Raw genomic sequence first — 27,967 nt, forward strand, 5'->3', positions numbered from 1 at the left:
TTCCAACCCGCCATATTTCCTGTAGCTTCTTATTGTTCCAGAGAGGTGTATACTTTGTTATTTCCCTATATCCTATTTATTTTTTAACTATATCCCATAGCTTTAACATCATTTTTACTGTAGGGCATCTACACTGGAATGAGTCCGCTTCCAAGGTCTCAATCAGCGTACTATGTGGGGAGCCTGTTAGTACTAATCTCCCAGTTGGGGTTCCTCCATTCACCTCTTCAATCCCCCCTAACTGTTGTAATTGGGACGACCAAAAATAGCACTCCGGATAGGGGACTGCGAATCCTCCTTCCTCTCCCGGTAGCTGGAGCATCCGCAATCTCAATCTGGCCTGTCCTCCCTTCCATATTAATTCCCTGAACAACATCTCGATCTTATTAAACCAACTTCTGTTGATCCATATTGGGGTATTATGCAATATGTATAAAAGTTGGGGCATCCAGATCATTTTTATCAGATTACATCTACCAGCCACCGAGAGAGGCATTCGCTTCCATATAGTAATTTTTTGTTTAAACTTAACCAATAATGGGACTAAATTATAATTTATAAATTGCTTAGGATCCCTTGTCAAGGTTACTCCCAGATATTTCAACTTATCCACTGTTGACATTTGGGGGGTTCCCAGGGCCGTTTGTTGACCAGTTGGGTCCAGAGGAAGACATTCCGACTTTTCCCAATTAATCTCCAGCCCTGTAAAGCCTCCAAACTCTTGCACCAATCCCATTGCTTTTGGTAGTGAGTGCCTCATATCCCCCCGAAACAATAGGATATCATCTGCATAAAGTGAGATTTTTTCCTCCCCAGTTTTTCTCAAAAAACCGACTATCTCCCGATTTGCTCTGATTGCACAGGCCAAGGGCTCTATAGCCAGCACAAAGAGTAGGGGCGACAGTGGGCACCCCTGCCTCGTCCCTCTCCCCAGCTCTATTTTATCGGAGAACTTGTTATTAATTTTTAGTCTCGCACTAGGTTTATCGTATAACATCCTAATCCAGCCTATAAAGGAAGGACCCAGGCCAAATTTCTCCAAGACTTTCCATATATATCTCCATTCTACACTATCAAATGCTTTCCTTACGTCCAATGCCACAACTGCACCCGGAGTATCATTATCCATTGGGATCTGTAAATTCAAGAAGGCTCTTCTAATATTTATACTAGTTGACCTGTTGGCTATAAACCCTGTTTGGTCCATATGGACTAATCTTGCTATAACTCGATTAAGCCTAGTCGCTAATACCTTGGCCAGTATCTTTGTATCAGTACACAGGAGAGAGATTGGTCTGCTACATCTAAGGAGTCCTTTCCTTCTTTGTACAACAAAATTATAACCGCCTCCATCATTGATGGTGGCAATTTACCCTCCCCATATGCTCCTCTTAGCGTCTCCAGGAGTTCAGGAAGCAGTATCTCGCCAAAAATTTTATATACTTCAATCGGTAGCCCATCCGGCCCAGGCGATTTCTGATTTGGCATGCTCGCAACTGCCTCCTGAAGTTCTTTCAAAGTTATTGGGGCTTCCAGTTCTTCTCTTTCTTCTTGTTTCAAACATGGTACCTCTAGTTGACCTAGAAATGTTTCCATCTGCTCATCCATCCCCACTTTCTGTGCAGTATATAGTCTTTTATAGTATCCTTCAAATACTTGACATATATTCCCAGTTTCCGTTGTAACCTCTCCCTCAGATGTCCTAATCGCCGAGATTGAGGAGGGGCCCAAGTTGTTCTTCACCAATTGTGCCAACATTTTTCCCATACTTTCCCCTTCAGCAAAGGAGGCTTGCCGTTGGAGCATATGTTGTATCTCCGCTTTGTTCAGGGTTATTAGCCTAAGTTCTTCTTGTTTATCTAACCAGATTTTTTCTTTACTCTGGATGGGGTCACTAATAAAATCTCTTTCAGCCTCTAACACTTCTCTCCCTATTCGTACCTCTTGCTCCCTAGACTTTCTATTTATTTTTGCTATTGATTGGATCAGGAGACCCCTCAAAAAAGCTTTCAGAGTATCCCATAGGATCCCTGATGTTACTGTACCCCAGTTATTTTTTAGAAATTCTTTTAGTTCCCACTGGATTCTCTCAGGGCGTTCTTCTGTCTCTTTTTTTATCAGTTCCAACCAGAGCGGGTTCACTTTCCACACCCTCTGTACCCTTCGTTCTCTCATTTTTAATGCTGCTATCACTGGGGAGTGATCTGAAATCCCCCTGGACTGGTATTCAATCTTTTCCACCATTTGTAAGGCCAGGTCATTCCCCAGTATCATATCAATCCTGGATAACGTAGAATGCGTGGCCGAGTGACAACTATACTGCCGGGCTCCCGGGTTCCCAGTTCTCCATAAATCCAATAGTCCTACTTCTTCCAGGTACTGACCCATCCTCCCCTGCCAAGCTGGTTCCGCCAGTATTTTTTCTGGGAATTTATCAATTTTAATATCCAAGACCGTGTTGAAATCCCCTACAATTATTATAGGAATACCATCTATCCCCACTAAGAATTCCTGTAATTTAAAAAGCACTTCCATTTTGAATGGTGGAGGGATATAGATATTTGCCAGCATACATTCTCTGTTTTCAATTAACCACTTCCCGACCTCCACACGACGATGTACGTCGACAGAATGGCACGGGCAGGCATAAGGGCTTACATGTACGTCCTTGCCTGCCCGCTGGTGCCTGCGGCGGTCGGTATTCGTTCGGGAGCGATCCCGGACGAGGGGACGGCCATTCATTCATGGCCACCCCCTCGCGATCGCTCCCGACGAATGAAAATGTCCCGTGACATCATTTCCTCTCCTGTAATGTAAACACAGGAGAGGAAGTGATGTATTCTCTCCTCCGTGTCGGTATTTTTCGTTCCGGCACCGAGGAGAGAGGTTCGGTGAGTTGCACCAACACACCACACATACAGTAGAACATGCCAGGCATACTCACACCCCCCCTTTACCCCCCGATCACCCCCCAATTACCCCTGCCCCCCCAGTCACAGTGACACCAATTGCTTTTTTTTTTTTTTGCATTGGTGTCATTTGTGACTGTAATAACTGTTAGGGCAGTTAGGGTTAGCCCCCTTTAGTTCTAATGTGCCCCCCTAACCCCCCCAATAAAGGTTTAACCCCGTGATCACCCCCCGTCGCCAGTGTCACTAAGGCTGGGTTCACATTGCAGCGGTTTATGAGAACGAATGTGATTCGCACCGCACTGCAGTGCAAATCACATCCGATCTCTGTGCGATTCGAGTTCAGCCATACAGATAGTATGGCTGAATTCGCGTCGCACCCGCCGCACCCGCCGCACCCGCCGCACCCGCCGCAAATTCGCACGGGACCCTTTTTTTGGCCCGCAGCAGAATCGGATCGCATGGGTGTTCACACCATGCGATCCGAGTTTGCAGATCGCACTGCGATATGCAAACTGATCTGGGGGTGTCATTAACATTTCACTGACACTCCCAGCAGTTCGCATAGGGCAGTGTGAACTGCCGCCGGGAGGCATGCGATGCGGGAACCCGCCGCGGATTCATGGCGTTCCCGCATCGCTCCAGTGTGAACCCAGCCTAATAAGCGATAGTTGTTCTGATCGCTGTATTAGTGTCACAGGTGACGCTAGTTAGGCAGGTAGGTATTTAGGTTCGCCGCAGCTTTTTATAGCGCCAGGGACCCCCATATACTACCGCATAAAGCCCCCTGATTGCCCCCTAGTTAACCCTTTCACCAGTGATCACCATATAACTGTTACAGGTGACGCTGGTTGGTTAGTTATTTTTTTATAGTTTCAGGGCACCCGCCATTTATTACCTAATAAAGGTTTAACCCCCTGATCACCCGGCGGGTGTCATTTGTGACTGTAATAACTGTTAGGGCAGTTAGGGTTAGCCCCCTTTAGTTCTAAGGTACCCCCCTAACCCCCCCAATAAAGGTTTAACCCCGTGATCACCCCCCGTCGCCAGTGTCACTAAGGCTGGGTTCACATTGCAGCGGTTTATGAGAACGGATGTGATTCGCACCGCACTGCAGTGCAAATCACATCCGATCTCTGTGCGATTCGAGTTCAGCCATACAGATAGTATGGCTGAATTCGTGTCGCACCCGCCGCAAACTCGCACGGGACCCTTTTTTTGGTCCGCAGCAGAATCGGATCGCATGGGTGTTCACACCATGCGATCCGAGTTTGCAGATCGCACTGCGATATGCGAACTGATCTGGGGGTGTCATTAACATTTCACTGACACTCCCAGCAGTTCGCATAGGGCAGTGTGAACTGCCGCCGGGAGGCATGTGATGCGGGAACCCGCTGCGGATTCGTGGCGTTCCCGCATCGCTCCAGTGTGAACCCAGCCTAATAAGCGATCGTTTTTCTGATCACTGTATTAGTGTCACAGGTGACGCTAGTTAGGCAGGTAGGTATTTAGGTTCGCCGCAGCTTTTTATAGCGCCAGGGACCCCCATATACTACCGCATAAAGCCCCCTGATTGCCCCCTAGTTAACCCTTTCACCAGTGATCACCATATAACTGTTACAGGTGACGCTGGTTGGTTAGTTATTTTTTTTATAGTTTCAGGGCACCCGCCATTTATTACCTAGTCTCACTAGTGTACCCCTAAATTTAGGGGTGTCTACTTTCCAAAATGGGGTCATTTGGGGGGGGTTTGTGCCATCTTGGCATTTTATGGCCTTCAAAACTGTAACGCCCTTAGAAAGCCTGAAGGCGGTGCTTGGTTTTCGGGGCCCCGTACGCGGCTAGGCTCCCAAAAAGTCCCACATATGTGGTATCCCCGTACTCAGGAGAAGCAGCAGAATTTATTTTGGGGTGTCATTTCACATATGCCCATGGCATGCGTGAGCAATATATCATTTAGTGACAACTTTGTGAAAAAAAAAAAAAAAAAGTTTGTAATTTTCCCGCAACTTGTGGCAAAATATAAAATATTCCATGGACTCAACATGCCTCTCAGCAAATAGCTTGGGGTGTCTACTTTCTAAAATGGGGTCATTTGTGGGGGTTTTGTGCCATCTTGGCATTTTATGGCCTTCAAAACTGTAATAGGTAGTGAGAAGTGAAATCAAAAATTTACGCCCTTAGAAAGCCTGAAGGCGGTGCTTGGTTTTTGGGGCCCCGTACGCGGCTAGGCTCCCAAAAAGTCCCACATATGTGGTATCCCCGTACTCAGGAGAAGCAGCAGAATTTATTTTGGGGTGTCATTTCACATATGCCCATAGCATGTGTGAGCAATATATCATTTAGTGACAACTTTGTGTAAAAAAAAAAAAAAAAAAATTTTTTTTTGTCATTATTCAATCGCTTGAGGCAAAAAAATAAAATATTCAATGGGCTCAACATGCCACTTATCAATTTCCTTAGGGTGTCTACTTTCCAAAATGGGGTCATTTGGGGGGGTTTTGTACTGCCCTGCCATTTTAGCACCTCAAGAAATGAGATAGGCAGTCGTAAACTAAAAGCTGCGTAAATTCCAGAAAACTTACCTTAGTTTGTAGATGTGACAACTTTTGCGCAAACCAATAAATATACAATTATTGACTTTTTTTTTACCAAAGACATGTGGCTGAATACATTTTGGCCTAAATGTATGACTAAAATTGAGTTTATTGGATTTTTCTAATAACAAAAAGTAGAAAATATCATTTTTTTTCAAAATTTGCGGTCTTTTTACGTTTATATCGCAAAAAATAAAAATCGCAGAGGCAATCAAATACCATCAAAAGAAAGCTCTATTTGTGGGAAGAAAAGGACGCAAATTTTGTTTGGGTACAACATTGCATGACCGCGCAATTACTAGTTAAAGCAGCGCAGTGCCAAATTGTAAAAAGACCTCTGGTCATTGACCAGCAAAATGGTCCGGTCTGAAGGTGGTTAAGCAATGTAAGAAAATGTATCTACCCTTTTCATCCAGGCTGACCCGTTTACATACAAAATTCACCCCCGTTCTTACCAAGACACTCACCCCTCTACTATATGTCGAATAAACAGAATGGTATTGAAATTGATATTTTCTACTCTGCAGCCGGTATATTGTGTCTCTATTTAAATGGGTCTCCTGCAGGCATAACAACCCTACTCCATATCCCTCCAACATGGATAACACAGCTTTTTGTTTCATCTGCGTCCCCAGGCCCCTCACATTCCAGGAGCCTATCTTAATTTTCCCATCCTGCATTTGAGTAAATAAACAAAAAAAGAGGAAAAAAAATGGAGCGAGGGAGAGAGAAAACAAGGCGGGGAGTATTTCTAAGAAAGACAAAGACTAAGATCCACTTATACCCCAGTTCCTTCCACCTCCCCCCTACCTTCTTTATTAAATTATACCAAACTTCCCAGACCTTAATCCCCAATAGAGTAACAAATTTACTAACCATCACCACCATTTCATATATTATATATCTCCTAATGTGAGTTATACTATATAATTGTTTGTTACAATTTTTTTCCGTGTAACCAATAAGTTTTCCTTGTTTTTTTTTGCCTCCCCATATTTTGTGTCCTTTCTTTATTTGAGTTATCTCCTGAGCCCCATTCATTAGTGCAAACATGTTTTTTTTTCCCCCAACCTCCCCCATATTTTTCCCTCCCCTCCCATCCTGCCTCCCTTCCACCCCTCCCCCACCTACCCAGGTGATACCCAAGGGGCTTCTTAGTGACCTTATTCCACTATTTTCACAACCTATACACCACATACACCTTCTCCACTCCTTACCTCCCCCCCCCCCCCTCCCACACAAAAAAAAAAAAAAAGGAAGCCATACATACCTCACCCCCCCCCCCCCCCCCTTTCTATCTTCCTACCACACTCACACTCCTGACCAGGGACCATAAAGACTAAAATTTTTCTCTATTTTCTTCTATCCATTTTTCCACTTCCATTGGACAGCTAAAAACCTGGGTATGCCCTAATGCATTAATCCGTAACTTTGCAGGGTAAAGAAGAGCATACGTCACCCTGAGCTTCTGTAACCTGCGCTTCACCTGAAAAAACTCTGCCCTTTTTCTCTGGAGTTCTGGGGAAAAATCAGAATATAATGAGATTCTAACACCCTTGTACAGTATATTCCCCATTTCCCTTGCTTTCCGTAACAACACCACTTTATCTTTATAATTAAGTAATTTCATCAGTAATGGCCTAGGACGACCCCCCTCAAGTGGGGCTCTAAAGGGCACTCTATGCGCCCTCTCTATGGAAAATGCTGTTGAAAAAGAATCCCTTCCAAACAGGTCAATTAGTAAATGTTCCATAAACTCAGCGGGATTTACACCCTCGCTTTTTTCAGGAAGACCCACTATGCGCACATTGTCCCTCCGGAGTCTATTTTCCATTTCATCCATTCTTGTTCTATATCCACTAAACTGCTCCTTCAAGCTTTCTACTTCTTTAATTAGGAAGGTTGTGTCGTCTTCTAATCTACTAGTCCTTATCTCAAGTTCTGTTGTCCTTTCCACCACTTTCTGTAAGTCTTGCCTTACCACCAGTAGGTCCTCCTTCACTCCCTTCATTTGATTACAGAGTTCTTTCAGTGAGATGTTACATGCGTTTACGGCCAATAACACGTCCTTAATAGTTGGCTCTTTTTCTAACGGAGGAGAGTCACCCGTTGTGATCTCTATATTCTGTTCCCCTGCACCCGCATTTTTATTAACTGAACATTTTGCCACTGCTCCAGCCTGCGTATTAATATTAATGTTTGACTGTCCCATGCTTTTCCTTTCAGACATTACTCCTTGCTGCCCCTTTGTCTGCCCTTTTTTTGGAGGGGTCTGAGTTGACTGTACAGGGTTATGAGCAAATTGTTCTAATTTAGCTGCTGTGGCAGACTGTTGCGAACTTTTTTCCCCTCTTTCCTTTGCAGAACGCAGGTGCTGCATCTTACTTTCCTTTTCTCGCCCCTTTCTTCAGATCAGTCCTGGATATATCGTACTTTAATATATTTTTAACTTTTTAACCGAGCCGCCCATCACTCAGTTGATCGCTTAGTGCAATATTAGCCGTATCTTATAACCAGTTCTCCAGTATTCACTTCATGTATCACAAAAACTTCCTGTTTTATTGCTTCACAACAGACATTTATTTGCACGCACTAGTTCAAGTACCGTTCAACCAGTTGATTTTTAGAACAGCCACCATCCCTCAATTGATCAATTAATGCGATACTGATCTTGTCTTATAGCCAGTCCACAAGCACTCAATTCAAATATCACAGACTTCCTGGTTCGCTGCTTACAAACGTTCGTTTTTACAGCAGGTACTTCTTTGCATATACTACCCGGGTTATCATTCATTCATCTTAGAGCACAAAACGAAGCGATGAGATCCAGAAAAAAAGAGCTATAAGTCCTTCTCACCCCCGGCCAGCGCCCTCCTGTTTACTTGTTACCAGTTCTCAGGCATCGCTATGTCCACAACTTGCTCTGCCAGACCTCCGCCTGCTATGCCCCTCACACCTGCGACTTCTTCCCCCCCCCCGCAATCCTGCCGCTTACCTCCTTCCTCCTATCGCGGCTTACTGGAGAGTGGGAGAGCCTCTTGGTGTCCACTGCGTGCGGCACCTCTCGGCAGGACTCAAAAGCGTTCGGCGTTGGTCGGGGTACTCGTGCTTCTTCGGCCGTGTTCGCTGGGGTTCGGAACCCGGAAGTAAACGGGAATCCCTGAGGGCTCGGCACAATAGTACAGTGATACGCTGTCACTCCTCCTCCCGTCCAGCTTCAATGATCAGCTCCAGCCCACCTCACGCTGCGTCCGGCCGCAACACTAAGCGCTCCACGCTCTCGTCATGGGGGTCTGGGAGAGAGTCACACACGGCGTCTCACATCTCTTACTCACTCCATCTTGCACATCCGGTCACACCCCCAGGGACAGTCAGTTTAATCACTAGCTACCCCCTTCTTTTTTGATCATATAATAGCCTGTTATGTTACCCATAAATATATTACTTTGCTCAAGTGCTATGGCTGTTCCCTTTCCCCTGATTATTCCGATAATAACAATAAAAACAAGTAATGTTGGTAGATTTCTGCTCATCACAAACGTTATATTGATTTATTACAAATCTTCTCCTTGAAAGCTATCTATACAGCATTTAGTCATTACTGCTACTGTTTATCGGGCAACTGGCTCATAGTACAACATACAATTAGGAAAGCATCATGCCCAAAAAAATTACCTATAAAAACGCTGCAAAATATTTGCCATGTTAAAAAAAAGTGGGTGAAAGTTGATAACAGCTTACAATTTCAAATTCGACCGGTTGTGCTGGTTGTAAGTTGCCCCACTTTTATTGCATTCCCTGCTCAGTTGTCCACCTTTTCACACTCCTAGATACTGTTTAGAATGTGGCACGTGAACTTAAACACAGAAGCATGCTTTTGCAAACCTTTAATGTGCAAACAGAACCATGTACCTGGTTGCCTATTGAGGGTATAAATTAAGGGTGTGCTTTATAATTGATTTTTAATCTTTTAATCTCTCAATCTTACTTTCATGGGTGTGCGCAGCCTATTACATTAGGGTGTGCACCCCATAGCTCCAACACACATGCACAGTAGTACAGTGGATAGTGTTGGTAGAGCAGTGGATGTTGTCAATAGAGCAGTGAACGGTGTCAGTAGAGCACTGGACGGTGTCAGCAGAGCAGTGGCTGTGTCAGTATGGCAGAGGCTGGTGTCAGTAGGACAGTGGATGGTGTCAGTCAGTATGAATGAATGAATGACTTGTATAGTACTGCAAATGCGAACTGAATTGCCTCATAGTGCTTAGATCCGACCTGCATTGATCCTTCTTAAAAGAGGTAGGTCTTGAGTTTTTTCCTGAAGGCCCGGTGGTTTCCTTACAATCGGATATTGGTGGGTAGAGCGTTCCATAGTCATGGTCCTTGGACTGCGAATCTTCGTTCCCTACTTGATTTGTACCGGGAATTGGGGATGATGAGGAGGTTTTGGTTGGTTGAACGGAGGTTAAGATTGGGAGTGTAGGGTTTTATTTTTTCGCATAAGTATTGAGGAGCGTTTCCTTGTGTGCATTTGTGGGTCAGGCAGAGGGTCTTGAATGTGATCCGATCCTTTACGGTTAGCCAGTGCAGGGTCCTCAGGGAGGGGGGGATGGATTCCCAGTTTTTTTTTCTGTGACTAGTCTTGCTGCTGTGTTTTGGATGACTTGTAGGCATGCAATCTGGAATTTAGGTTGAGGGAGTTTGCGTAGTCGAGTCGAGAGTTGATGATTGTTCCTACTACTATTGCGTTCTCCTCTTCTGGAATGAAGCAGAGGAGTCTACATAGCAGGCATAGGAGATAGTAAGATCCGCTGACTACTGATCCTATCTGTGCATCCATTGACATTTCTGAATCGAAGATGACTCCCAGACTTTTGGCTTTTGTGCTTAGGGGGATGGTCTGTCCAAGGATGGTGGGTGGAGTCCATGGGGTCGTAGATTTAGTATTTTCGGTTTGCGTTTAGGAGAAAAAGTTCTGTTTTTGATCCATTGAGTTTGAGGGAGCCCGTGGACATCCAGTCATCTATTGATGTGAGGCACTTTTCTAATTCCTGATATTGGTCTTTTTGTCTGGTGATCCTAAAGTAGAGTTGAGTATCATCCGCGTAAGAGTGGAAGCATAGGTCTGATTTGCTGATGAGTAGAGCAGTGGACATGTCAGTAGGACAGAGATTGGTGTTGGTAGGGCAGAGGACCCTGTCAGAAGAGCAGGGGATGGTGTCAGTAGGGCAGAGATTGGTGTCACTCCATGCACACACCTTAGCAGACTTTACAATTTGTTTCTGACATCCGATTTGGCCTACTTTCTGCATCTGAGCACACGGCTTATTCACTGATCCCATGTTGTATGCCCCCTGATAGTCTTTGTACTTGTCTGATATTGACTTCAGTTTTCCTAGAGAATACCAATTTTCTTCTAGCATGCTTGCAACTTGGTATTCTGCTCCATAAGACCCAGGGGCCTTTCCTTGATACACTTACATATACAGTAGATGGTAGGATAAAATATAATAATCCTAATAATCCGGTGGATAAAACTTACACCAAGTATTCAGGTCTCTTACTACGCTGCCCTGAGAAGCATCCTCCTTCACCTCCCAATCCCATGTTCCCTTTATTTTTGTTTTTTTCTTCTCTGAAGTTTACTTACAGATGCTACCAATGCTCAATACGTGTCCACATCAAGAATGTATACACCAGATTTGTGTATAAATATGTATTTTTTAGTTGGGGCTCCGAAGTCATCCGGCAGAACAAAGCTCTCACCTTCCACACCCATCTAGAAACAGGAACATCATCAGCATAGGCCACAACCTTCAAAGGAGGCTCACCAGCAATGCCCAAAGGTACCCCACACAATGGTCCACTCCCTGGCCTTCTAATGAAGGGGTCAATTGCAAACACATATAGCAGAGGACCACAAAAGGCTGCCCAACCCAACCATTAACCAGAGGAAAGCTTTCAGCCCCTTTGTACAAAATCTTGAGCCAATCAATGAAGCCCCTCATTCTGACTTACTGTTGCAAAAGTCTAGGATAGTTATCTGCTTGAAAAAAATCCTCCAGATACCCCTTCCCTTAAGTGGCATGTCTGAGGCATTCAGCATCACAGATAGAATACAGTGATTGGAAAACTCCACTGCCTGACACACAGGTGCTGAAAAAGCAGAGTCTCTCTTTAAAAAAAAAAAAACTATCTATCCTACTCTGACTACTACCTTGCTGAGAAGTTAACCCCTGTGCTGCCTGGGCAGCACTTAATGTGCACATATAACAGACCTGCTTCCGTAACTATCACATTGAGAAAAAGGCTGACATAGCCCAGCTTATATCTGAAACCTCTCCCGTCTTTAGACCTAGTAATGGTGTTGAAGTCACCTCCAAAGATAACCTGCTGGGCGTAAAAAAAGAAAAAGCTTAATCTTTGTAAAGAGGCATTTCCTGTCCCACTTCATCTGGGGACCATAGATGTTAATCAGGCGTAGGTCCTGCCCCCTCACAGAGATGTCCAAGACCATGCATCTCCCAATCTCTACCTCAATTACCTGTTGGCACATTGCCATACCAGAAAAAAAGGACCGCAACCCCACTGTAAGGCTCAGCCGCAAGAGACCAAGGGACCACGTCACCACTCTTTTGCCAGATGTATCTCCGCTAGACTACTCAGATGGATCTCTTGCAAATACAAAATGTCAGCATCAAACTCGCTGAGCAAAAATAAGGCCATAAGATGAGCACTTACTGATCTTAATCTGGCAACCATTAATTTTCCCACTTTCAACGGAGTGGGAAATGCCATTAGGGTAGTTGAGGCAGCCATTTCTTAGCTTGACTACTCCCCTCTCCCTGGAGAACCAGCACACTTCATTGCACCCTGGCACTTATCATCAATGGAGGATACAGTACTCAACGAGTCCCATTCATCGTCATCATCTGACAGGACCTCAAACTTATTTGCCAAAGGCAAAACCTTATTACTTAAGGTGACCAAAACCCTTTTCTTCTTCTTTCTTTTGCCCCTCCTCCTTTTATCCTCCAATCACTCCATATCATCCTTAGACAAACCAGAATCAACAGCTTCCCCACTCCTACTCTTCACTTTACCCCCTTCCCCCCACTCTCCCTTCCCTTACCTACCACTAGGCTAGCCTCTTCACCATCCTCCCCAATCCTTTGAATGCCACGATCCTTAACATAAACCCTGCAGTGTCGAGGGGGGACTGGCACAGCACCTGATGCACCTGCCTCAGCACCTCTTGCTGCCTCTGCACCTTTGGAAGACATAGACACAGAAGGATTAGACACAATCTCGGTAACTGATACCTTACCTACAGATTGGAAAGACACTGGCACACTAGGCAAATGCACAGAATGGGACACCACAGATTAGGAACTCACGGATACACTAGGCAAACGCACACAGACTGGGGCACCAAAGACTGGGAACACACAGACATATTGGGTGTTGCCACAGACTGGGGCACCACAGACTGGGAACACACAGACATATTGGATATTGGCACAGACTCAGAGGGAATCACAGGCACCCCAGCTGCTGAGCTCTGAGCATCCTCCATGTCCAGGCGGAAGAACTCTCTTATGAGCTCAGGCTTGTTATGCATTGCCTCAGGACACTGACTATAGGGATGTCCCACCGCATTGCACAGGTTCAACCTTGTAATGTTACAATCCTTTGGCAAATGTCCTACACCTGACACAGAGAGCATTTCATCACCGGACTGGAGGATACACAATGTCCTTTATCTCCATACTTGTTACATAGCTTTGGCTGGCCCCGGTAGAAAATGGTCAGCCTGTCCCCTCCCAGGAAATCAGAGGATGGCAGATGCTGCACAACATTGTCAATGATTTTTAACTTTAACTGCACAGACCACCCCCCCCCCATCCATATTCACTGATCATCCAAAATCTTCTTCAGGGGGCTCAGGACATTGCCATACCTCCTCAACTATACAGTTAAATCCCCTTGTGGTAAGCACTCAATGCGGACAAAAAATTTCACCATTTAATGAGTGGCTGGCATGATACAAGCTTGGGGATGAGCTTTCCAGTCCGGCAGGCCCCTACACACGTGCTCATATTTCTCCCAAAATATGTCCAAAGACTCCGGACGGATAAAGGACAAATCATACTCATAGGAACCTGCCAGACTGATCAGGATGATGATATTTGTGGGCCTAAACCCTATCTGCAGAATTTTATCCACCACTGCCCTCCTATGTGGAGGAAGACCACCCCCTTTCAACAAAGATGCACACAATTTTTCCTTCTAAACATTGAGGAAGATAAAAATGTTCATGCTCCTTCCCTGCTTGCTCTCTCCCCCCAGATCCCGTAGCAGCAATACCAGCATAAGTTTTCCCCACAGACACACCAATTGCAGTCTTGTGCTTAGACACAATCAAACCTGCTGACAGAGGGTCTGATTCAGCTGGGATAGAAGCCATTGAATCAACAGAGGCAGGGCCTGCCCTCTCCCCTTGCTCTGAACACTCTGCTTCTTTCCTGGGTTCAAGCACAGTCTTGGCTACTGAAGACTCCGCGATAGTTATAGCACTACTACACCCAGCATCTCCTCCACCATTCTCAGAAATAGCTGCTGTGTCTGGTCCAGGCAAAGTCACTGTATGGCACTCCTCTCTGCAGACTCTTCCTCCAGAGGCTGACAGTTACTCTCACCAATTTCATCTGAAGCTTTGTTTTCAGCAGGTAATTTAGACTACATTGCATGCTCTACATTGTTAGAAAAATGTAGGTAGGTGTGGCGCTCCCTTCTGTATACTCAAAAAGCACTATATGTTGAGAGGAATCTATTATCTATAAAGTGGCAAGGTTGCTTTTATCAAAAATGTGAACAGTATCCTGTCCACCAAGGATAGAAAATGAAAAAATATAAAATATAAATAAATAAATTAATCCTAAAATTGGAGTAAAAATCATATAAAGTTTTAGACCCTCTGTGTGGTATGGGGTGTTAGAACCCCTGCAAAGTGTTTAGTTCCACTGGTTGGGAAAAAAAAAAAAGAGAAAGAAAGTGCACTTTCAAGAGGTGTCAATATGAGAGGCACCATGCCATATTTAAAAAATAAAAATAAAAAAAAATTTAATAAATGTATGAATAAATACTATAATCGCTAATACAATACAATTTAAGTGAAAAGTGACTTGTGCTCGAAACCAATATAAATGTATATAAATGCAATACAAAAAATATATAAATAAGTTAATGCGATTTGCAGAGTATATATGTTACTTCAAATAACAGTAAGAAATGTTCATAAAACTGCTGGGATATATAAATGTTATCCTAAGGATAGCAAAGTGACTGGTGCTCAGGTGACTCTTATTTTCTGAAGACGGGAACCAGGTGCGATTTTGTGCAGGTAATAGATTTGCACTCACCAGATCCTCTGCCCCAGTTGGGGTACAAACGCCTTCACAGTGTGAGCCCCTGTGTCGCTTTGCAGTGCTTAACCTGATGCTTCACTTTTCTCAATCCAAATTCATTAGTTGGAAGGAAAGTAAGAGAGGGAAACATCCATAGTGCAATATTTAAAAATAATCCAATTTATTAATGAGAAAATTCCTCAAAATGTAGTTAATTAAAAAAGCGCCACACACAAAAGAACCTCCGTTTGTTGCAGCCCTGCAAGAGAGTCCGTGTTCGTCCTATGGCCACGCCCTATGTTTTTCATCATCAGACATCTTCCGGAGCGGCCATCTTGGTACACCTCTCTCTTGATATAGGGTGTAGTGCCTATAGCGCACCTGCGCAGGCTTTGAATCGCCATTTTAGTTAAGGGCGGGTGGATATTTGTTATCGTCGGCTGCCGCGGAGTGCAGTACACATCAACACCCTAATGTCCACTGATCGGAAGGCTCACAGGGGGTTTCTCACTGCATCCTATATACTGATCAGTATAGCAACACCTACATCGATCCTTTGTATTAATAATTTAGCTAGTCATCTTAGATACATAGAATTTATGACTAATAACAAAATGCTTCCAATATATACATATCATATGAAAAATGAAAATAAAAATAAAAGTGAGTAAATATGGAATTAAAAATACCTGTGTAAAAATTATTAAAATAAATAAAAATGAAAATAAAAATAAAATAAAATTGAAATGAAAATACATATAACTAAAATAGATAAAAGGTAATCCTGGATTATAAATAATAATGGTAAAAATAAAAATAAATAAAAAGAAAAATAGAGGTAAAATTAAGGGGAACCTGGAAGAGGTGTACCAAGATGGCCTCTCCAGAAGACGTCTGACGACGAAACGCGTAGGACGTGGCCATAGGACGAACACGGGCTCTCTTGCAGGGCTGCAACAAACGGAGGTTCTTTTGTGTGTGGCGCTTTTTTAATTAACTACATTTTGAGTAATTTTCTCATTAATAAATTGGATTATTTTTACTACATTATGGATGATTCCCTCTTTTACTTTCCTTCCAACTAATGAATTTGGATTGACAAAAGTGAAGCATCAGGAGTCAGGACAAGCACTGCAAAGTGACACAGGGGCTCACACTGTGAAGGTGTTTGTACCCCAACTGGGGCAGAGGATCTGGTGAGTGCAAATCTATTACCTGCACGAAAATCGCACCGGGTTCCCGTCTTCAGAAAATAAGAGTCACCTGAGCACCAGTCACTTTGCTATCCTTAGGATAACATTTATATATCCCAGCAGTTTTATGGACATTTCTTACTGTTATCTGAAGTAACATATATACTCTGCAAATCGCATTAATTTATTTATATATTTTTTGTATTGCATTTATATACATTTATATTGGTTTTGAGCACAAGTCACTTTTCACTTAAATTGTATTAGCGATTATAGTATTTATTCATACATTTATTAAATTCTTTTTTTTTTTTTTTAATATGGCATGGTGTCTCTCATATTGACACCTCTTGAAAGTGCACTTTCTTTCTCTCTTTTTTTCCCAACCAGTGGAACTAAACACTTTGCAGGGGTTCTAACACCCCATACCACACAGAGGGTCTAACATTTTATATGATTTTTACTCCAATTTAGTAAATAATTTTTATTCTACTTTTATTCTATTGCAACTTATAAGAGCACACTAGGGTTTGAGTTCACTAGGATTCATTTATTTATTTATATTTTAGATTTTATTCATTTTCTATCCTTGGTGGACAGGATACTGTTCACATTTTTGATAAAAGCAACCTTGCCACTTTATAGATAATAGATCCCTTTCAACATATAGTGTTTTTTTTTGAGTATACAGAAGAGAGCGCCACATCTACCTACATTTTTCTAACGCTTTATTCCAACCAGATCGGTTGGAAATATTTGGTAGAAGCAGCACCCGTTCATTTATATATATACACACATAACCTTTCCATAGCGCAAACCTATCCTTTTCCATGCTCTACATTGTGTATGGGTCTGGGCTGACTGCCTGTAGCACTATAAAACCTCAGAAAGCCCATTGTCATTAATAAAGTCCACATCACCATCCTTCACGCACACTGTACCTGCCTGCTCTGTTGTTACCTCTGCGATGTCATGGCTGATGGTGGTATCAGACTTCTACCCAGTTGTTGCAGACTTCATGGTGGCTCTTGCTCTCTCCACAGGTCTCTCTTTCACAGGGCAAGGAACAGTATCCATCTCCTCATCATCATCCAGGGAAGCCGCATCCAAAGGGGATTACAGCTCAGTGATGAATTCCAGCATGCCGTACCTTAATCTCCTGCTCAGATGTTCCATATTGCGGCTGCAGAGGGAGGGGGACAGAGGCCTCCGCCATTGAAGGCTCAGCAGATGCCTGAGGTGTTGAACAGCTGGGCTCATCCCCGGGCTCACTTTATCACTCTCTGGTGACTCTGTTGGTACCTGCATCTCCTCACTGATTGGGTCACTTTCCATGCAGGAAGTGGCTCCTCCCCTCATTCTGCTAAATCGTTCCTCGTTTCTATATTTTTCTTTAAATATTCTGCTATCCTCCTTCAGAGAGCTCACTAGTTCTTTCTGCTTCCACACAGCTTGCTCCAAGTCCTTCTACTCAGGCCTCAGAGCCGGTCTCTTCTTACTGCATACTTTGGCACAGATCTGTTTGTTTCTTCCTAAATTTAGCCTTCAGAACTAACAATTTCTCCTCTTTTTTTCTCAATCTGTTTTAGCTTACAATCCTCTGTCTAAAGGGACTGGGGTCCTCCCCAGTATTCATCATCCCTCCTGGGGCAGAAAAGCAACTTTAGCCCCTAGTCTCTGGAAGCACAGGAGCTAAGGAACCAGCAACCTCACATCTCACTGTCAAGGAGCATAATGGCAGTTTTCCACCATCCCTGTGCCAAGTCTGGGTCTGTACACCCGCTGTTCCCAATATGAGGAGTTGCCACCATCCCTGTGCTGAGTTCCCAGGTCTGTAAACCCGCTGTGCCCATTATGAGGGGTTCCCACCATCCCTGTGCTGAGTTCCTGGGTCTCCTGTACATGTCCCCCCATACATGTTGCCCCCTTCCTGCACACATTAACCCCCATTCCTGTAAATATTACCCCCTGTACATATTACCCCCCTCCCTGTACATATTACCCCCCTCCCTGTACTTATTACTTCCCTCCCTCTACATATTAACTCTCTTTCCTGTACATATTAACACCCTCCCTGTACATATTACCCCCTCCTTCACATGTTACCCCCTGTACATATTACGCCCCTCCTGTACATATTACCCCCCTGTACATATTACCTCCCTTCCCTGTACATATTACCCCCCTCCCTGTACATATTATTTCCCTTCCCTGTACATATTACCCCCCTCCTGTACATATTACCCCCCTCCTTGTACATATTACCTCCCTTTCCTGTACATATTACCCCCTCCTGTACATATTATCCCCCTCCCTGTACATATTACCTCCCTTCCCTGTACATATTACCCTCTCTGTACATATTACCCCCCCTGTACGAATTCCCCCCTGTACATATTACCCCCTCCCTGTACATATTACCTCCCTTCCCTGTACATATTACCCTCTCTGTACATATTACCCCCCCTGTACGAATTCCCCCCTGTACATATTACCCCCTCCCTGTACATATTACCTCCTTGTACATATTACCCCTCTTCCTGTACATATTACCCCCCTCCTGTATATATTACCCCCCCCCTGTACATATTACTTCCCTTCCCTGTACATGTTACACCCCCCTTTCTGTACATTTGTGGCACTAATTACTGCTCAGCCTGACAGGAGTTAAAGCTGATGCTGTCTTAATGGCATGGGCTGCACACTGAGAACCCTGTATAACAAAGAGCTGCAGAAAATTAGTCCCTGCCGGGACTAATCTGTCGACTTGTCAACTCCCTGGAGTACACAGCAAGGATGACAGAGCAGTAGCAAAGCTACCTAGTCCCATAACAGAATAGTAGAGATACTTGGACTTTTCCCAGAAATAGGTCTGTTGCTTATCTGCACACAGCACCTGAGACTGAGCGGCTGCAAGTTCACTTCAGGATACTGAAGAAAAAAAAAACACTGCTCGTTCCATAGAGCTGAACGGACATCGCTTCCAGTTTATCGCTGGCACAGAGAAGTTGGAAATGATGCCGCAACGCACCGCCCAGCAGTGCCAATAAAAAACAAGGCTACCATATCCGAGGAGCTCCGCCGAGGCCTTCTGACGATCGTGGGCCATCCGAGCCCGGCGAGCTTCTCAGCGGTTCCCCACCGTCCATCGGGGTTGCCGCTAGTGTGGGGCACAGTCCGATGCCCGTATCGTCCTCGGCACCCACCGCAAACGCCGTCCTCCGGGCCGTTGCTGGCCGCCACCCGGGGACGCGGCGCCGCCATCTTGGGGCCTACTAAAATCCGGAAGCCTAACGCCGGCCCGCGGCGTTCCACGGGCCCCCCTGCTTCTCCCGAAGGTCAGTCGAGGACCCCCCTCACAGCGGTCCCCCGAGAGCCACGTATCCAGGAGCGGAGGATCCAACGAACGGGCCCAGAGAACACAGGACAGGTGAGGAACACGGCGGCCATATTGGTACACCTCAGGCCCACTCTACTCTAGGCCTGTGTGGACTCTCCCTCTCCCCTATCATTTGGATACAGCCAAGCTGCCCCTGTTATCCTCACCCTGACTAACTAACTTTTCTGCTAAGTAAACCTCAGCTGCTCTGAAGCTCCCAGGCCCAAGCTCTGTTTGATATCTATCTGGGGGCCATCTTGCTTCACCCTCCCCCAGTACTGTTACACCTTACTGCTCTTTAAACGACCAGTTTGTGCTGCCCCCACCTGAAGTGTGTTTTAAGTTCCGCACCTACTATACCCCTGCATCTGGGCTATTAAAGGAGTCGCAGTTTGGTGCAGCTACACCCTCTCCTCCCCTTCACAGTTTTGAAGAAGCTTGACACCCCCCTCAGATCTACACGCCTCCCCCCAATAGCAAGATATTACAGTCCCGGCCAGTCACACAAGGCTTACAGATGTGATGGACTATTAGAGACGGGACCTGGACCCCCTGTCCTCTCTCCGTGACTCCCATCTTACGCTTATGTGATCTTTACTGACAGGGTGTCTCCTTATTGACTCATTTCAATCGGCCACGCACCCCATGGGCAAAATTGGGGATCAACGTCGCACCTATTCCTCTGCTATTAAATCGCAGCCCCCTGTAGCGATGGACCGCTATCTGAACAAACCCCCACAAGCTGCTCCAAGGGTTTCTGACAGCTCCCAGATCCCACCGGAACAGCCTGACATTTGCACCAACATGCTCTTCAATGATACCTCCACACTCTCATCCTCCCCATCTCCCCCCCTAACGGCGGAGCTACTGGACACTAAATTACACTCCCTACTACAAGCAATCACTCATACCATTGCACAAGAGGTAGGGAAAGTGGCCAAGGAATTGAGAGGGGAGATTGATCAGCTAGGTGAACGCACAGACTCTTTGGAATATAAATTTGATGAAATGGTGCAATATGTCCAGGTTCTCGAGGACGACAACGCCACTATGAAAAACACCGTGACCCAATTACAGGCCCAGCAGGAGGATTTGGAAAACAGGGAACGTAGACAAAACCTTCGATTCAGGGGTATTCCTGAAACGGTAGAAGACAAAGACCTGCGCACCTACCTCCTAAGCCTTTTCAACTTTGTAGCCCCGAATATCCCAGACATAGATTGGCGCCTGGACAGAGCACATCGGTCACTGGCTCCAAAACCCCCTCTAGGGGCCAATCCGAGAGATGTGATTGTGCGTTTTCACTATTATGACAGCAAGGAAGCCCTGACTCTTGCATCTCGTAATCAGTCCAGAGTTGAATTTAAAGGCTCTAAGCTACAAATCTTCAGTGACCTGTCACCTATTACCCTGACAAGGAGGAGAACCCTCCGTCCACTAACTTTGCACTTACAGTCTCACAAGGTGGCCTACCGGTGGGGTTTCCCTTTCCGCCTATCCGTTTCCAAGGACGGCACCCAATATTCCCTACGCGATCTGCAAGAAAGTGACACCTTCCTGCGCAACTTGGGTCTCCCACCTCTTCCAGAAGAAGATTCACAGCCTCTTCCAGCAACGCCCAAGCCTCCGCTGGCTCCAAGCCGCATCTGGACCCCGGTGCGACAGAAGACGTCCAGATCCCACTTTACACCCCAGAAAAGTCGTGCCTCCAGACTTCCGACCTGAACTGCTTTCTCCGGATTTCCTCTGGATGCCTTATTTACCTTGACACCCCGCTGATGTTATGGGTAGTCAACACCCCATAGTGGGTTTACCTACCCCCTGGCCCGGGGGGTGGGTGGCCGAACGTATCTGACGTTACCTCCAGTTTAACCCCAAAAATGTTATTCTTCTTCCCTTAACAGGTTGTGAACTATTCATTTTTCTTTAATTTTTTTTTTTTTTTTTTTTTTTTTTTTCTCTGACAGAGGTTATAATGCTAAAGGTTATTTGCCTGTGTGTACGTGTCTGCGGATATGTACATAAGTCTACATAGCTCCCCCTTCCCCCCCCCCTTTTTATTTTTTTTTTTATTTTTTATTTTTTATTTTTATTTTTATTTTATTTTTATTTTTATTTTATTTTTTTCACGACCGGGGTCTACTGTTTACCCTGGGGGCAACCTGCTCACTTTGGAGAGAGGCTGGGGATCCTCCCACTCCCCTCCGACTTTTATTTTTTCAAGTTTTTCAAATTTTTCTATTTTTGCATGTTTTGGAGATGTACAATTCTCCACTTCAGACCCATGGCTTAGACCTGGGTTCCCTGGTGGCGCTTAGCTATCCAGGTTTTTGTTGGGTGGTCGTTAAACCCCGACCCCTTATTCCACCCCCATCCCTCCCCTCTTTCCTTTTTCTTTTTTGGTACATTTTTACCATTGTGGATGAGTCACTGGGATTAATCCCGATTTTCCACCGAACCCGCTTGCTTTTGGTACAGATTTTGTTATACGATTATATTGTTATTTGTGTCATGCACATTGCTTTATTATGTAAGGTATATTTGTTTTGGGTCCACTGTTATATTCTGCTTGTTACATATGTGAGGTTTTCTGTCATGTTCTGGCCCCTGTCTGACCTATCATGGCATTGAAACTCCTGACCTATAACGTTAAGGGGTTGAATTCCATTCAGAAGAGATGGCTTGCTCTGAAGGAGTTTAGGGCCTCCGGGGCGGACGTGATAATGGTCCAAGAGACCCACTTCCGTGCTGGAGGCTCTTTTAATTTTGCTAGCAAACAGTTCCCGACCTCCTTTCTAGCGTCTGACCCGTCGGGTAAGGCAGGGGTAGCTATATTGATTGGTCGGCATTGCCCGTTACGGGTCACTTCGTCCCATTTAGACCCTCATGGAAGATTTATTATTCTGAAATGTTCCCTATTTGCTAAATCTCTCACCTTAGTTAATATCTATGCTCCCAACTCGGGTCAGCTTACCTTTTTGTCCTCAGTCTTTGACGTTCTAGACCGCTTTGCTCAACCGTTTATGATTTTAGGAGGTGATTTTAATATGACAATGTCGTCAGACAAAGATAGACACACTCTCTTCCCCTCTGCTTCCCCACCCCGAGCCACTCAATTGTCTAAATCATTTCGCAAGCTGATCAGGTCTAGAGGCTTGCTAGACATCTGGAGGATAAAACACCCTACTCACAAACAGTACACTTTTTTTTCTCATCCTCACAAGCTTTATTCAAGGCTAGATCACTTCTTTATCTCCTCGCCCTTGTTAACATCAGCAGTCTCCTCTGAAATCAACCCTATGACGTGGTCCGACCACTCTTCAGTCCACTTAGACGTCCACCTTTCATCTTCGTTTCCTAAGACCTGTCACTGGAGACTGAATGAGACATTTCTTCACTCTCCAGAAACGAAAAGTCTTTTGACAGATGGACTCACAGAATACTTCCAACTTAACACGGGCTCGGTCACGGGTCCCTCCACCCTGTGGGAGGCCCACAAGGCTGTTTTTCGCGGTCGGTGCATAGCGCTGGGATCCCGTCTTAAAAAGGACGCGGCATCCCAGCGCTTTGCCATTATGACCGATTTGCGCTTAGCAGAGAGACTGCTGTTGGCCTCCCCCACGGTGGACAGACTCCGAAAAGTCATTTCCCTGCGTAATCGGCTCAAATCCCTAGCAATGAGCAAAATAGACAAATCTCTTTTGTGGTCCAAACAGAAGTTTTATGAATTCTCAAACAAACCTCATAAGCTGCTGGTAAATAGGTTGAAACCACGTCCTTTTCAACCCTCTCCCGACTTTTTACGACAACCTGATGGTACACCTACTTATTGCCCCCTGACTATGTCACGGATCTTCGGAGACTTCTACCATAATTTATATAACTGTCTACAGAAAGACCCAAATTATGACTTTTCACAAGGGAGATTTGATCTCTTTTTTGAACACTTGAAATTGCCTAAACTCCTCCCCGACCATCTTGCAACCCTGAATTCGGCCATTTCACCCGACGAACTTGAAGCAGTAATTACACAACTCCCCAGCCAAAAAGCCCCGGGCCCCGACGGGTTACCCTATTCCTATTACAAAACTTTCCTACCTGTCCTGAGTCCCCACATGATCTCGCTCTATACTTCCCTACTTAAAGGTTCCACTCCACACGCCCAATTCCTACACGCTCATGTTTCGGTCATACCAAAACCTGGTAAAGATCCCTCCCTACCTGACAATTATAGGCCTATAGCGCTATTAAACTCAGACTATAAAATTTTTACAAAGATCCTGGCTAATAGGCTGACCCATATAATCCCTACACTCATCCATAGAGATCAAGTTGGCTTTGTACGCACTCGTCACGCAGGTGATAATACCAGACGCACAATAGACCTGATTGATTTATTGAACAAAACCTCCCGTCCAGCCCTTATTCTTAGTCTAGATGCTCAGAAGGCCTTCGACAGGCTTAGCTGGCCGTATATGTTTGCCACTCTTGCAAGATATGGTTTCACAGGCCCTTTTGTTTCAGCTCTTGAAGCCCTCTACTCCTGCCCCTCTTCCCAGGTCAAATTGGCATCCTACCTATCGTCTTCATTCCCTTTGAGCAATGGCACGAGACAGGGTTGCCCCCTGTCGCCTCTTCTTTTTATCCTCTGCCTCGAACCCCTGGCGGAGGCCATCCGCGTTCACCCAGACATTAGAGGGATATGCCTACGCCACAGGGAATATAAAATGTCCCTATTTGCAGACGACATCCTCCTGACATTGACCAATCCCCATATCTCACTTCCGAACTTGTTGTCCTTGCTGAAAGATTTTAGCTCCATATCAGGGTACAAGATTAACACCAGTAAAACTGAAGCTTTACCTTTACACATTCACTCTTCTGCTCTCACAATACTGCAAGACAACTATTCCTTTCACTGGTGCACAGACTCCATTAAGTACCTGGGGATTAACATTACTCCCTCCTATTCGACCTTATACTCGGCTAACTACCCCCCACTTTTTCGTGACATTGCTAGGCTTTTGAAGCAATGGGATTCGCTTCCCCTCTCACTTTTGGGTCGTATCAATGTCCTAAAAATGTCAGTGATGCCTAGACTCCTCTACCTTTTTGATACTCTTCCAATCCCAATCCCTATGTCCCAACTTAAGGCTGTCCAAAGAGCTTTTCTTAACTTCATTTGGCATTATCGAGCGCATAGGGTTGCAGGTTCGGTGATGTTGGCTCCTAAATGGCGTGGAGGTCTGGGAGCCCCAGATCTGATTAAATATTACTATGCTACACACCTTAAACCAGTTATTACCTGGTCATCCCGGAAAGCCCCCACAGTATGGGCTGAAATTGAGATGAGCATCACCAGGCCTGCACACATCTGTGCCATGCTTTGGGCAGACCTTAAAACCTCCATGGGTCCACTTCGTAGCATCTGTCTAGCCCCGATGCTGTTCTCCTTGGAAATCTGGAGGAAATGCCTAAAGTTGTTTCCTCTGGCTTCCCAATGCCCTCCTTTGCTAAACATACTGTTTAATCCAGATATCCCAGACAGCCTAGCATATGATAGAGTGATTCCTTGGTCTGAAGCTGGTTTGTTTCAACTCCGCAATATAGTGCATCCGCTCACCAGGAGGCTTCTATCATTCGCGGACTTGCAGAAACAGCACCAAATTCCCAAACAACTCTTCCACTCCTATCTGCAAATCAGACACTACTTTGCTTCTAAATCCCCCACTCTCTGTCTTGATAAGCCAACTCCATTTGAATTTTTATGTGCTCAGGGCCCATACCAGGCCCATTTAATCACTGACATTTATAGAATACTCCATGAATCGGTGCCCCTTACGGAATCTTCTCATTCATATATGCGTAAGTGGTCGCAAGTGTTAGAACATCCCATCCTACTCCCACAATGGCAGAGAATCTGGGAGGCCGTCTCTAAGACATCCCGCTGTGTGGAACAGAAGGAAACGGCTTACAAGATTCTGCTCTTTTGGTATAGAACGCCTGAAATTTTAAATAAATATGATCCCAAGACTCCTGCGATGTGCTGGAGATGTCGGGGAGATATAGGTTCCCATTTCCATATCTTCTGGGCATGCCCATTGATCCGTCCATTTTGGATTACAATACAATCCTTCGTCCAAGACTTGTTGGAGATTTCCCTCCCATTAGACCCTCTGTATTTCTTACTAGGGTTGCCGATTCCTGGACTCTCTAGACATGCTCAGAAGCTTGCCACCTTTATTTTGTTAGCAGCTAAGAGAGCTATCCCTACACGGTGGCTATCACGTTCCCCGCCCACTCTCCCCCAGGTCTTGCAGAACCTAGAACATATCGGCCGTATGGAAAAGCTTACAGCCATAGTCCATGACACTATGCCTAAGTTCTCAATGATTTGGGATCTGTGGTATCGCTCTAAACTATATACTGCTACTTAATATAGTTTTCTGAGTTTGGACCTCCTACGCTAAGTTTAAGGCTCAAATTGCACTTTCACACTGTTCTATGCCCTTCTAAAGGAATGAAGTTTACACATTTCCTGCTCACTGTCCTATGCCTATTTGATTGTGACGATTGCTGTTTTGTACCACAAATAATTGTTAATTAATGTGAGGATATACAGAATGTGCTGAAATATCCTACCCCCCCCCCTCCTCTTTCTTCCCTCCCCTCTCCTCCCTCCCCTCTCCTCCCCCCCCCCCCTCGCTGTTTCTGATTTGTTTTATTTGATGGACTTACTGTTTACCTGTGCATTTATGCCAACACTTTGTTATTGTTATCTTTATATTTTCAATAAAAATACAATTTAAAAAAAAAAAAAAAAAACAAGGCTACCATATTAATAATATGGGAGGAAGTATTCAGGCGCATTGCATTGCGCCACAAGGCAGGTCAAAAGCAGGCAAATGAAGCTTCTCGTCTGCAATGACGTGATTGCATAGATGTCACACTTTCCATAATGCATTCCATAATGTCCGGTGCCCAACACAGTTTTTTGTGACCTATGGATGGACCGCCACTGCTCAGCATAAATGAGTACACCCTAACAGATTTGTCAAAAAAACTTTCCTTTCAGAATCAACATTTTCTATGGGGTTCTACTGTATACTGCCAAGTCCAGGTCTGTACAAATGCTGTGCCCATTATGAGGAGTTCTCACCATCCCTGTGCTGAGTTCCCGGGTCTGTAAACCCACTGTGCCCATTATGAGGGGTTCCCACCATCCCTGGGCTGAGTTCCTGGGTCTCCTGTACATGCCCTCCCTCTACAAGTTGCCCCCTTCCTGCACACATTATTCCCATTCCTGTACATATTACCACCCTCTGTACATATTACCTCCCTTCCTTGTACATATTACACCCTCCCTGTACATATCACCCCCTCCTTCACATGTTACCCACCGATGGAAGACAGATCCAATCTTTCCACTGGCTATAACGCGTGGATCTGGATTCCATATCAGTATTTTAGCCTCAGTAAGTGTTTACCTTGATGGGTGAATAACTGTATGATGATGTGCCAAATTGTCCACTGTTAAATGACCAGATGAACTTACTTATTTTATACTGTTATTGTATAATATGTAATGTTAATAAACTTTTATACAAATTAATTTATATTTGCATGTTTGACAATGTATTAATGACATGTTTATATCTCATATAATATAGATGAAATCATAGATGTATACAGTACCCTGATGAAGCATTTTGCGAAAAATATGGCTGCACATCTACGTATCTGATTTCATACATGAAATGTCAACTTACGGTCTAAATCATGTATTTTTTGTCTGTTTCTTGCTTTTATTTTTGCTAATATTGAATAAATGTATACCTTTTTAATGAACTGTTGTCTTGGGTGCTCACCTTTATAACAGACAAACCATCTCCACAAAAAAAAACTTTTTAGAGCTTTGTCTCTTTTTTTCTCCTCTTTTTTAATAATCACCGGGGATAGTGAGAACTTTGTCTGTTTCCGGAAACTGTCCAATTATTATAATTATAGAAAATAACAGATGTAGCTTATGTACAACTCACCTTCTTCTCAGATGTCTGCAGTGCCCCGGTGGCCGACGCTGTGAACCCCCACATTTTTTTTCATTTGTGGGCTTCAGCAGCTGCAGGTTTCTGTTTCTGCCTACCAGCCTGCCATCTCCCTGTCAGCCAACCTTCTACCCTTCAGACCTGTAGCACAGAGCCAAGGAGGAGTTTCAGAGCACTTATCTCAGCTCTGTGCTAGAGGTCTGGCAGGTGGGGAAAGAAGCCAGGTGCTGCTGAAATACACAAATTAGAGAACAAAATGAAGTAGGTTGTGGTGTCAGAACCTGGGGCATTCATCCATGGGTGCCAGGGTCTAGTGACATTTTTAGTTGGGACCAAAAATTCTACATATTCATTACAAGTGCATGCTATTGTCAACCCTTTTAATTATATAAAAAAAAGGTTTCTTTAAAGGTCTCTATAAAAGTTATTTTTTTCTA

Source organism: Lithobates pipiens, unplaced genomic scaffold (assembly GCF_037356315.1).
Source record: "Lithobates pipiens isolate NorthernLeopardFrog02 unplaced genomic scaffold, aLitPip1_a1.2 Scaffold_18, whole genome shotgun sequence".
Taxonomy (NCBI): domain Eukaryota; kingdom Metazoa; phylum Chordata; class Amphibia; order Anura; family Ranidae; genus Lithobates; species Lithobates pipiens.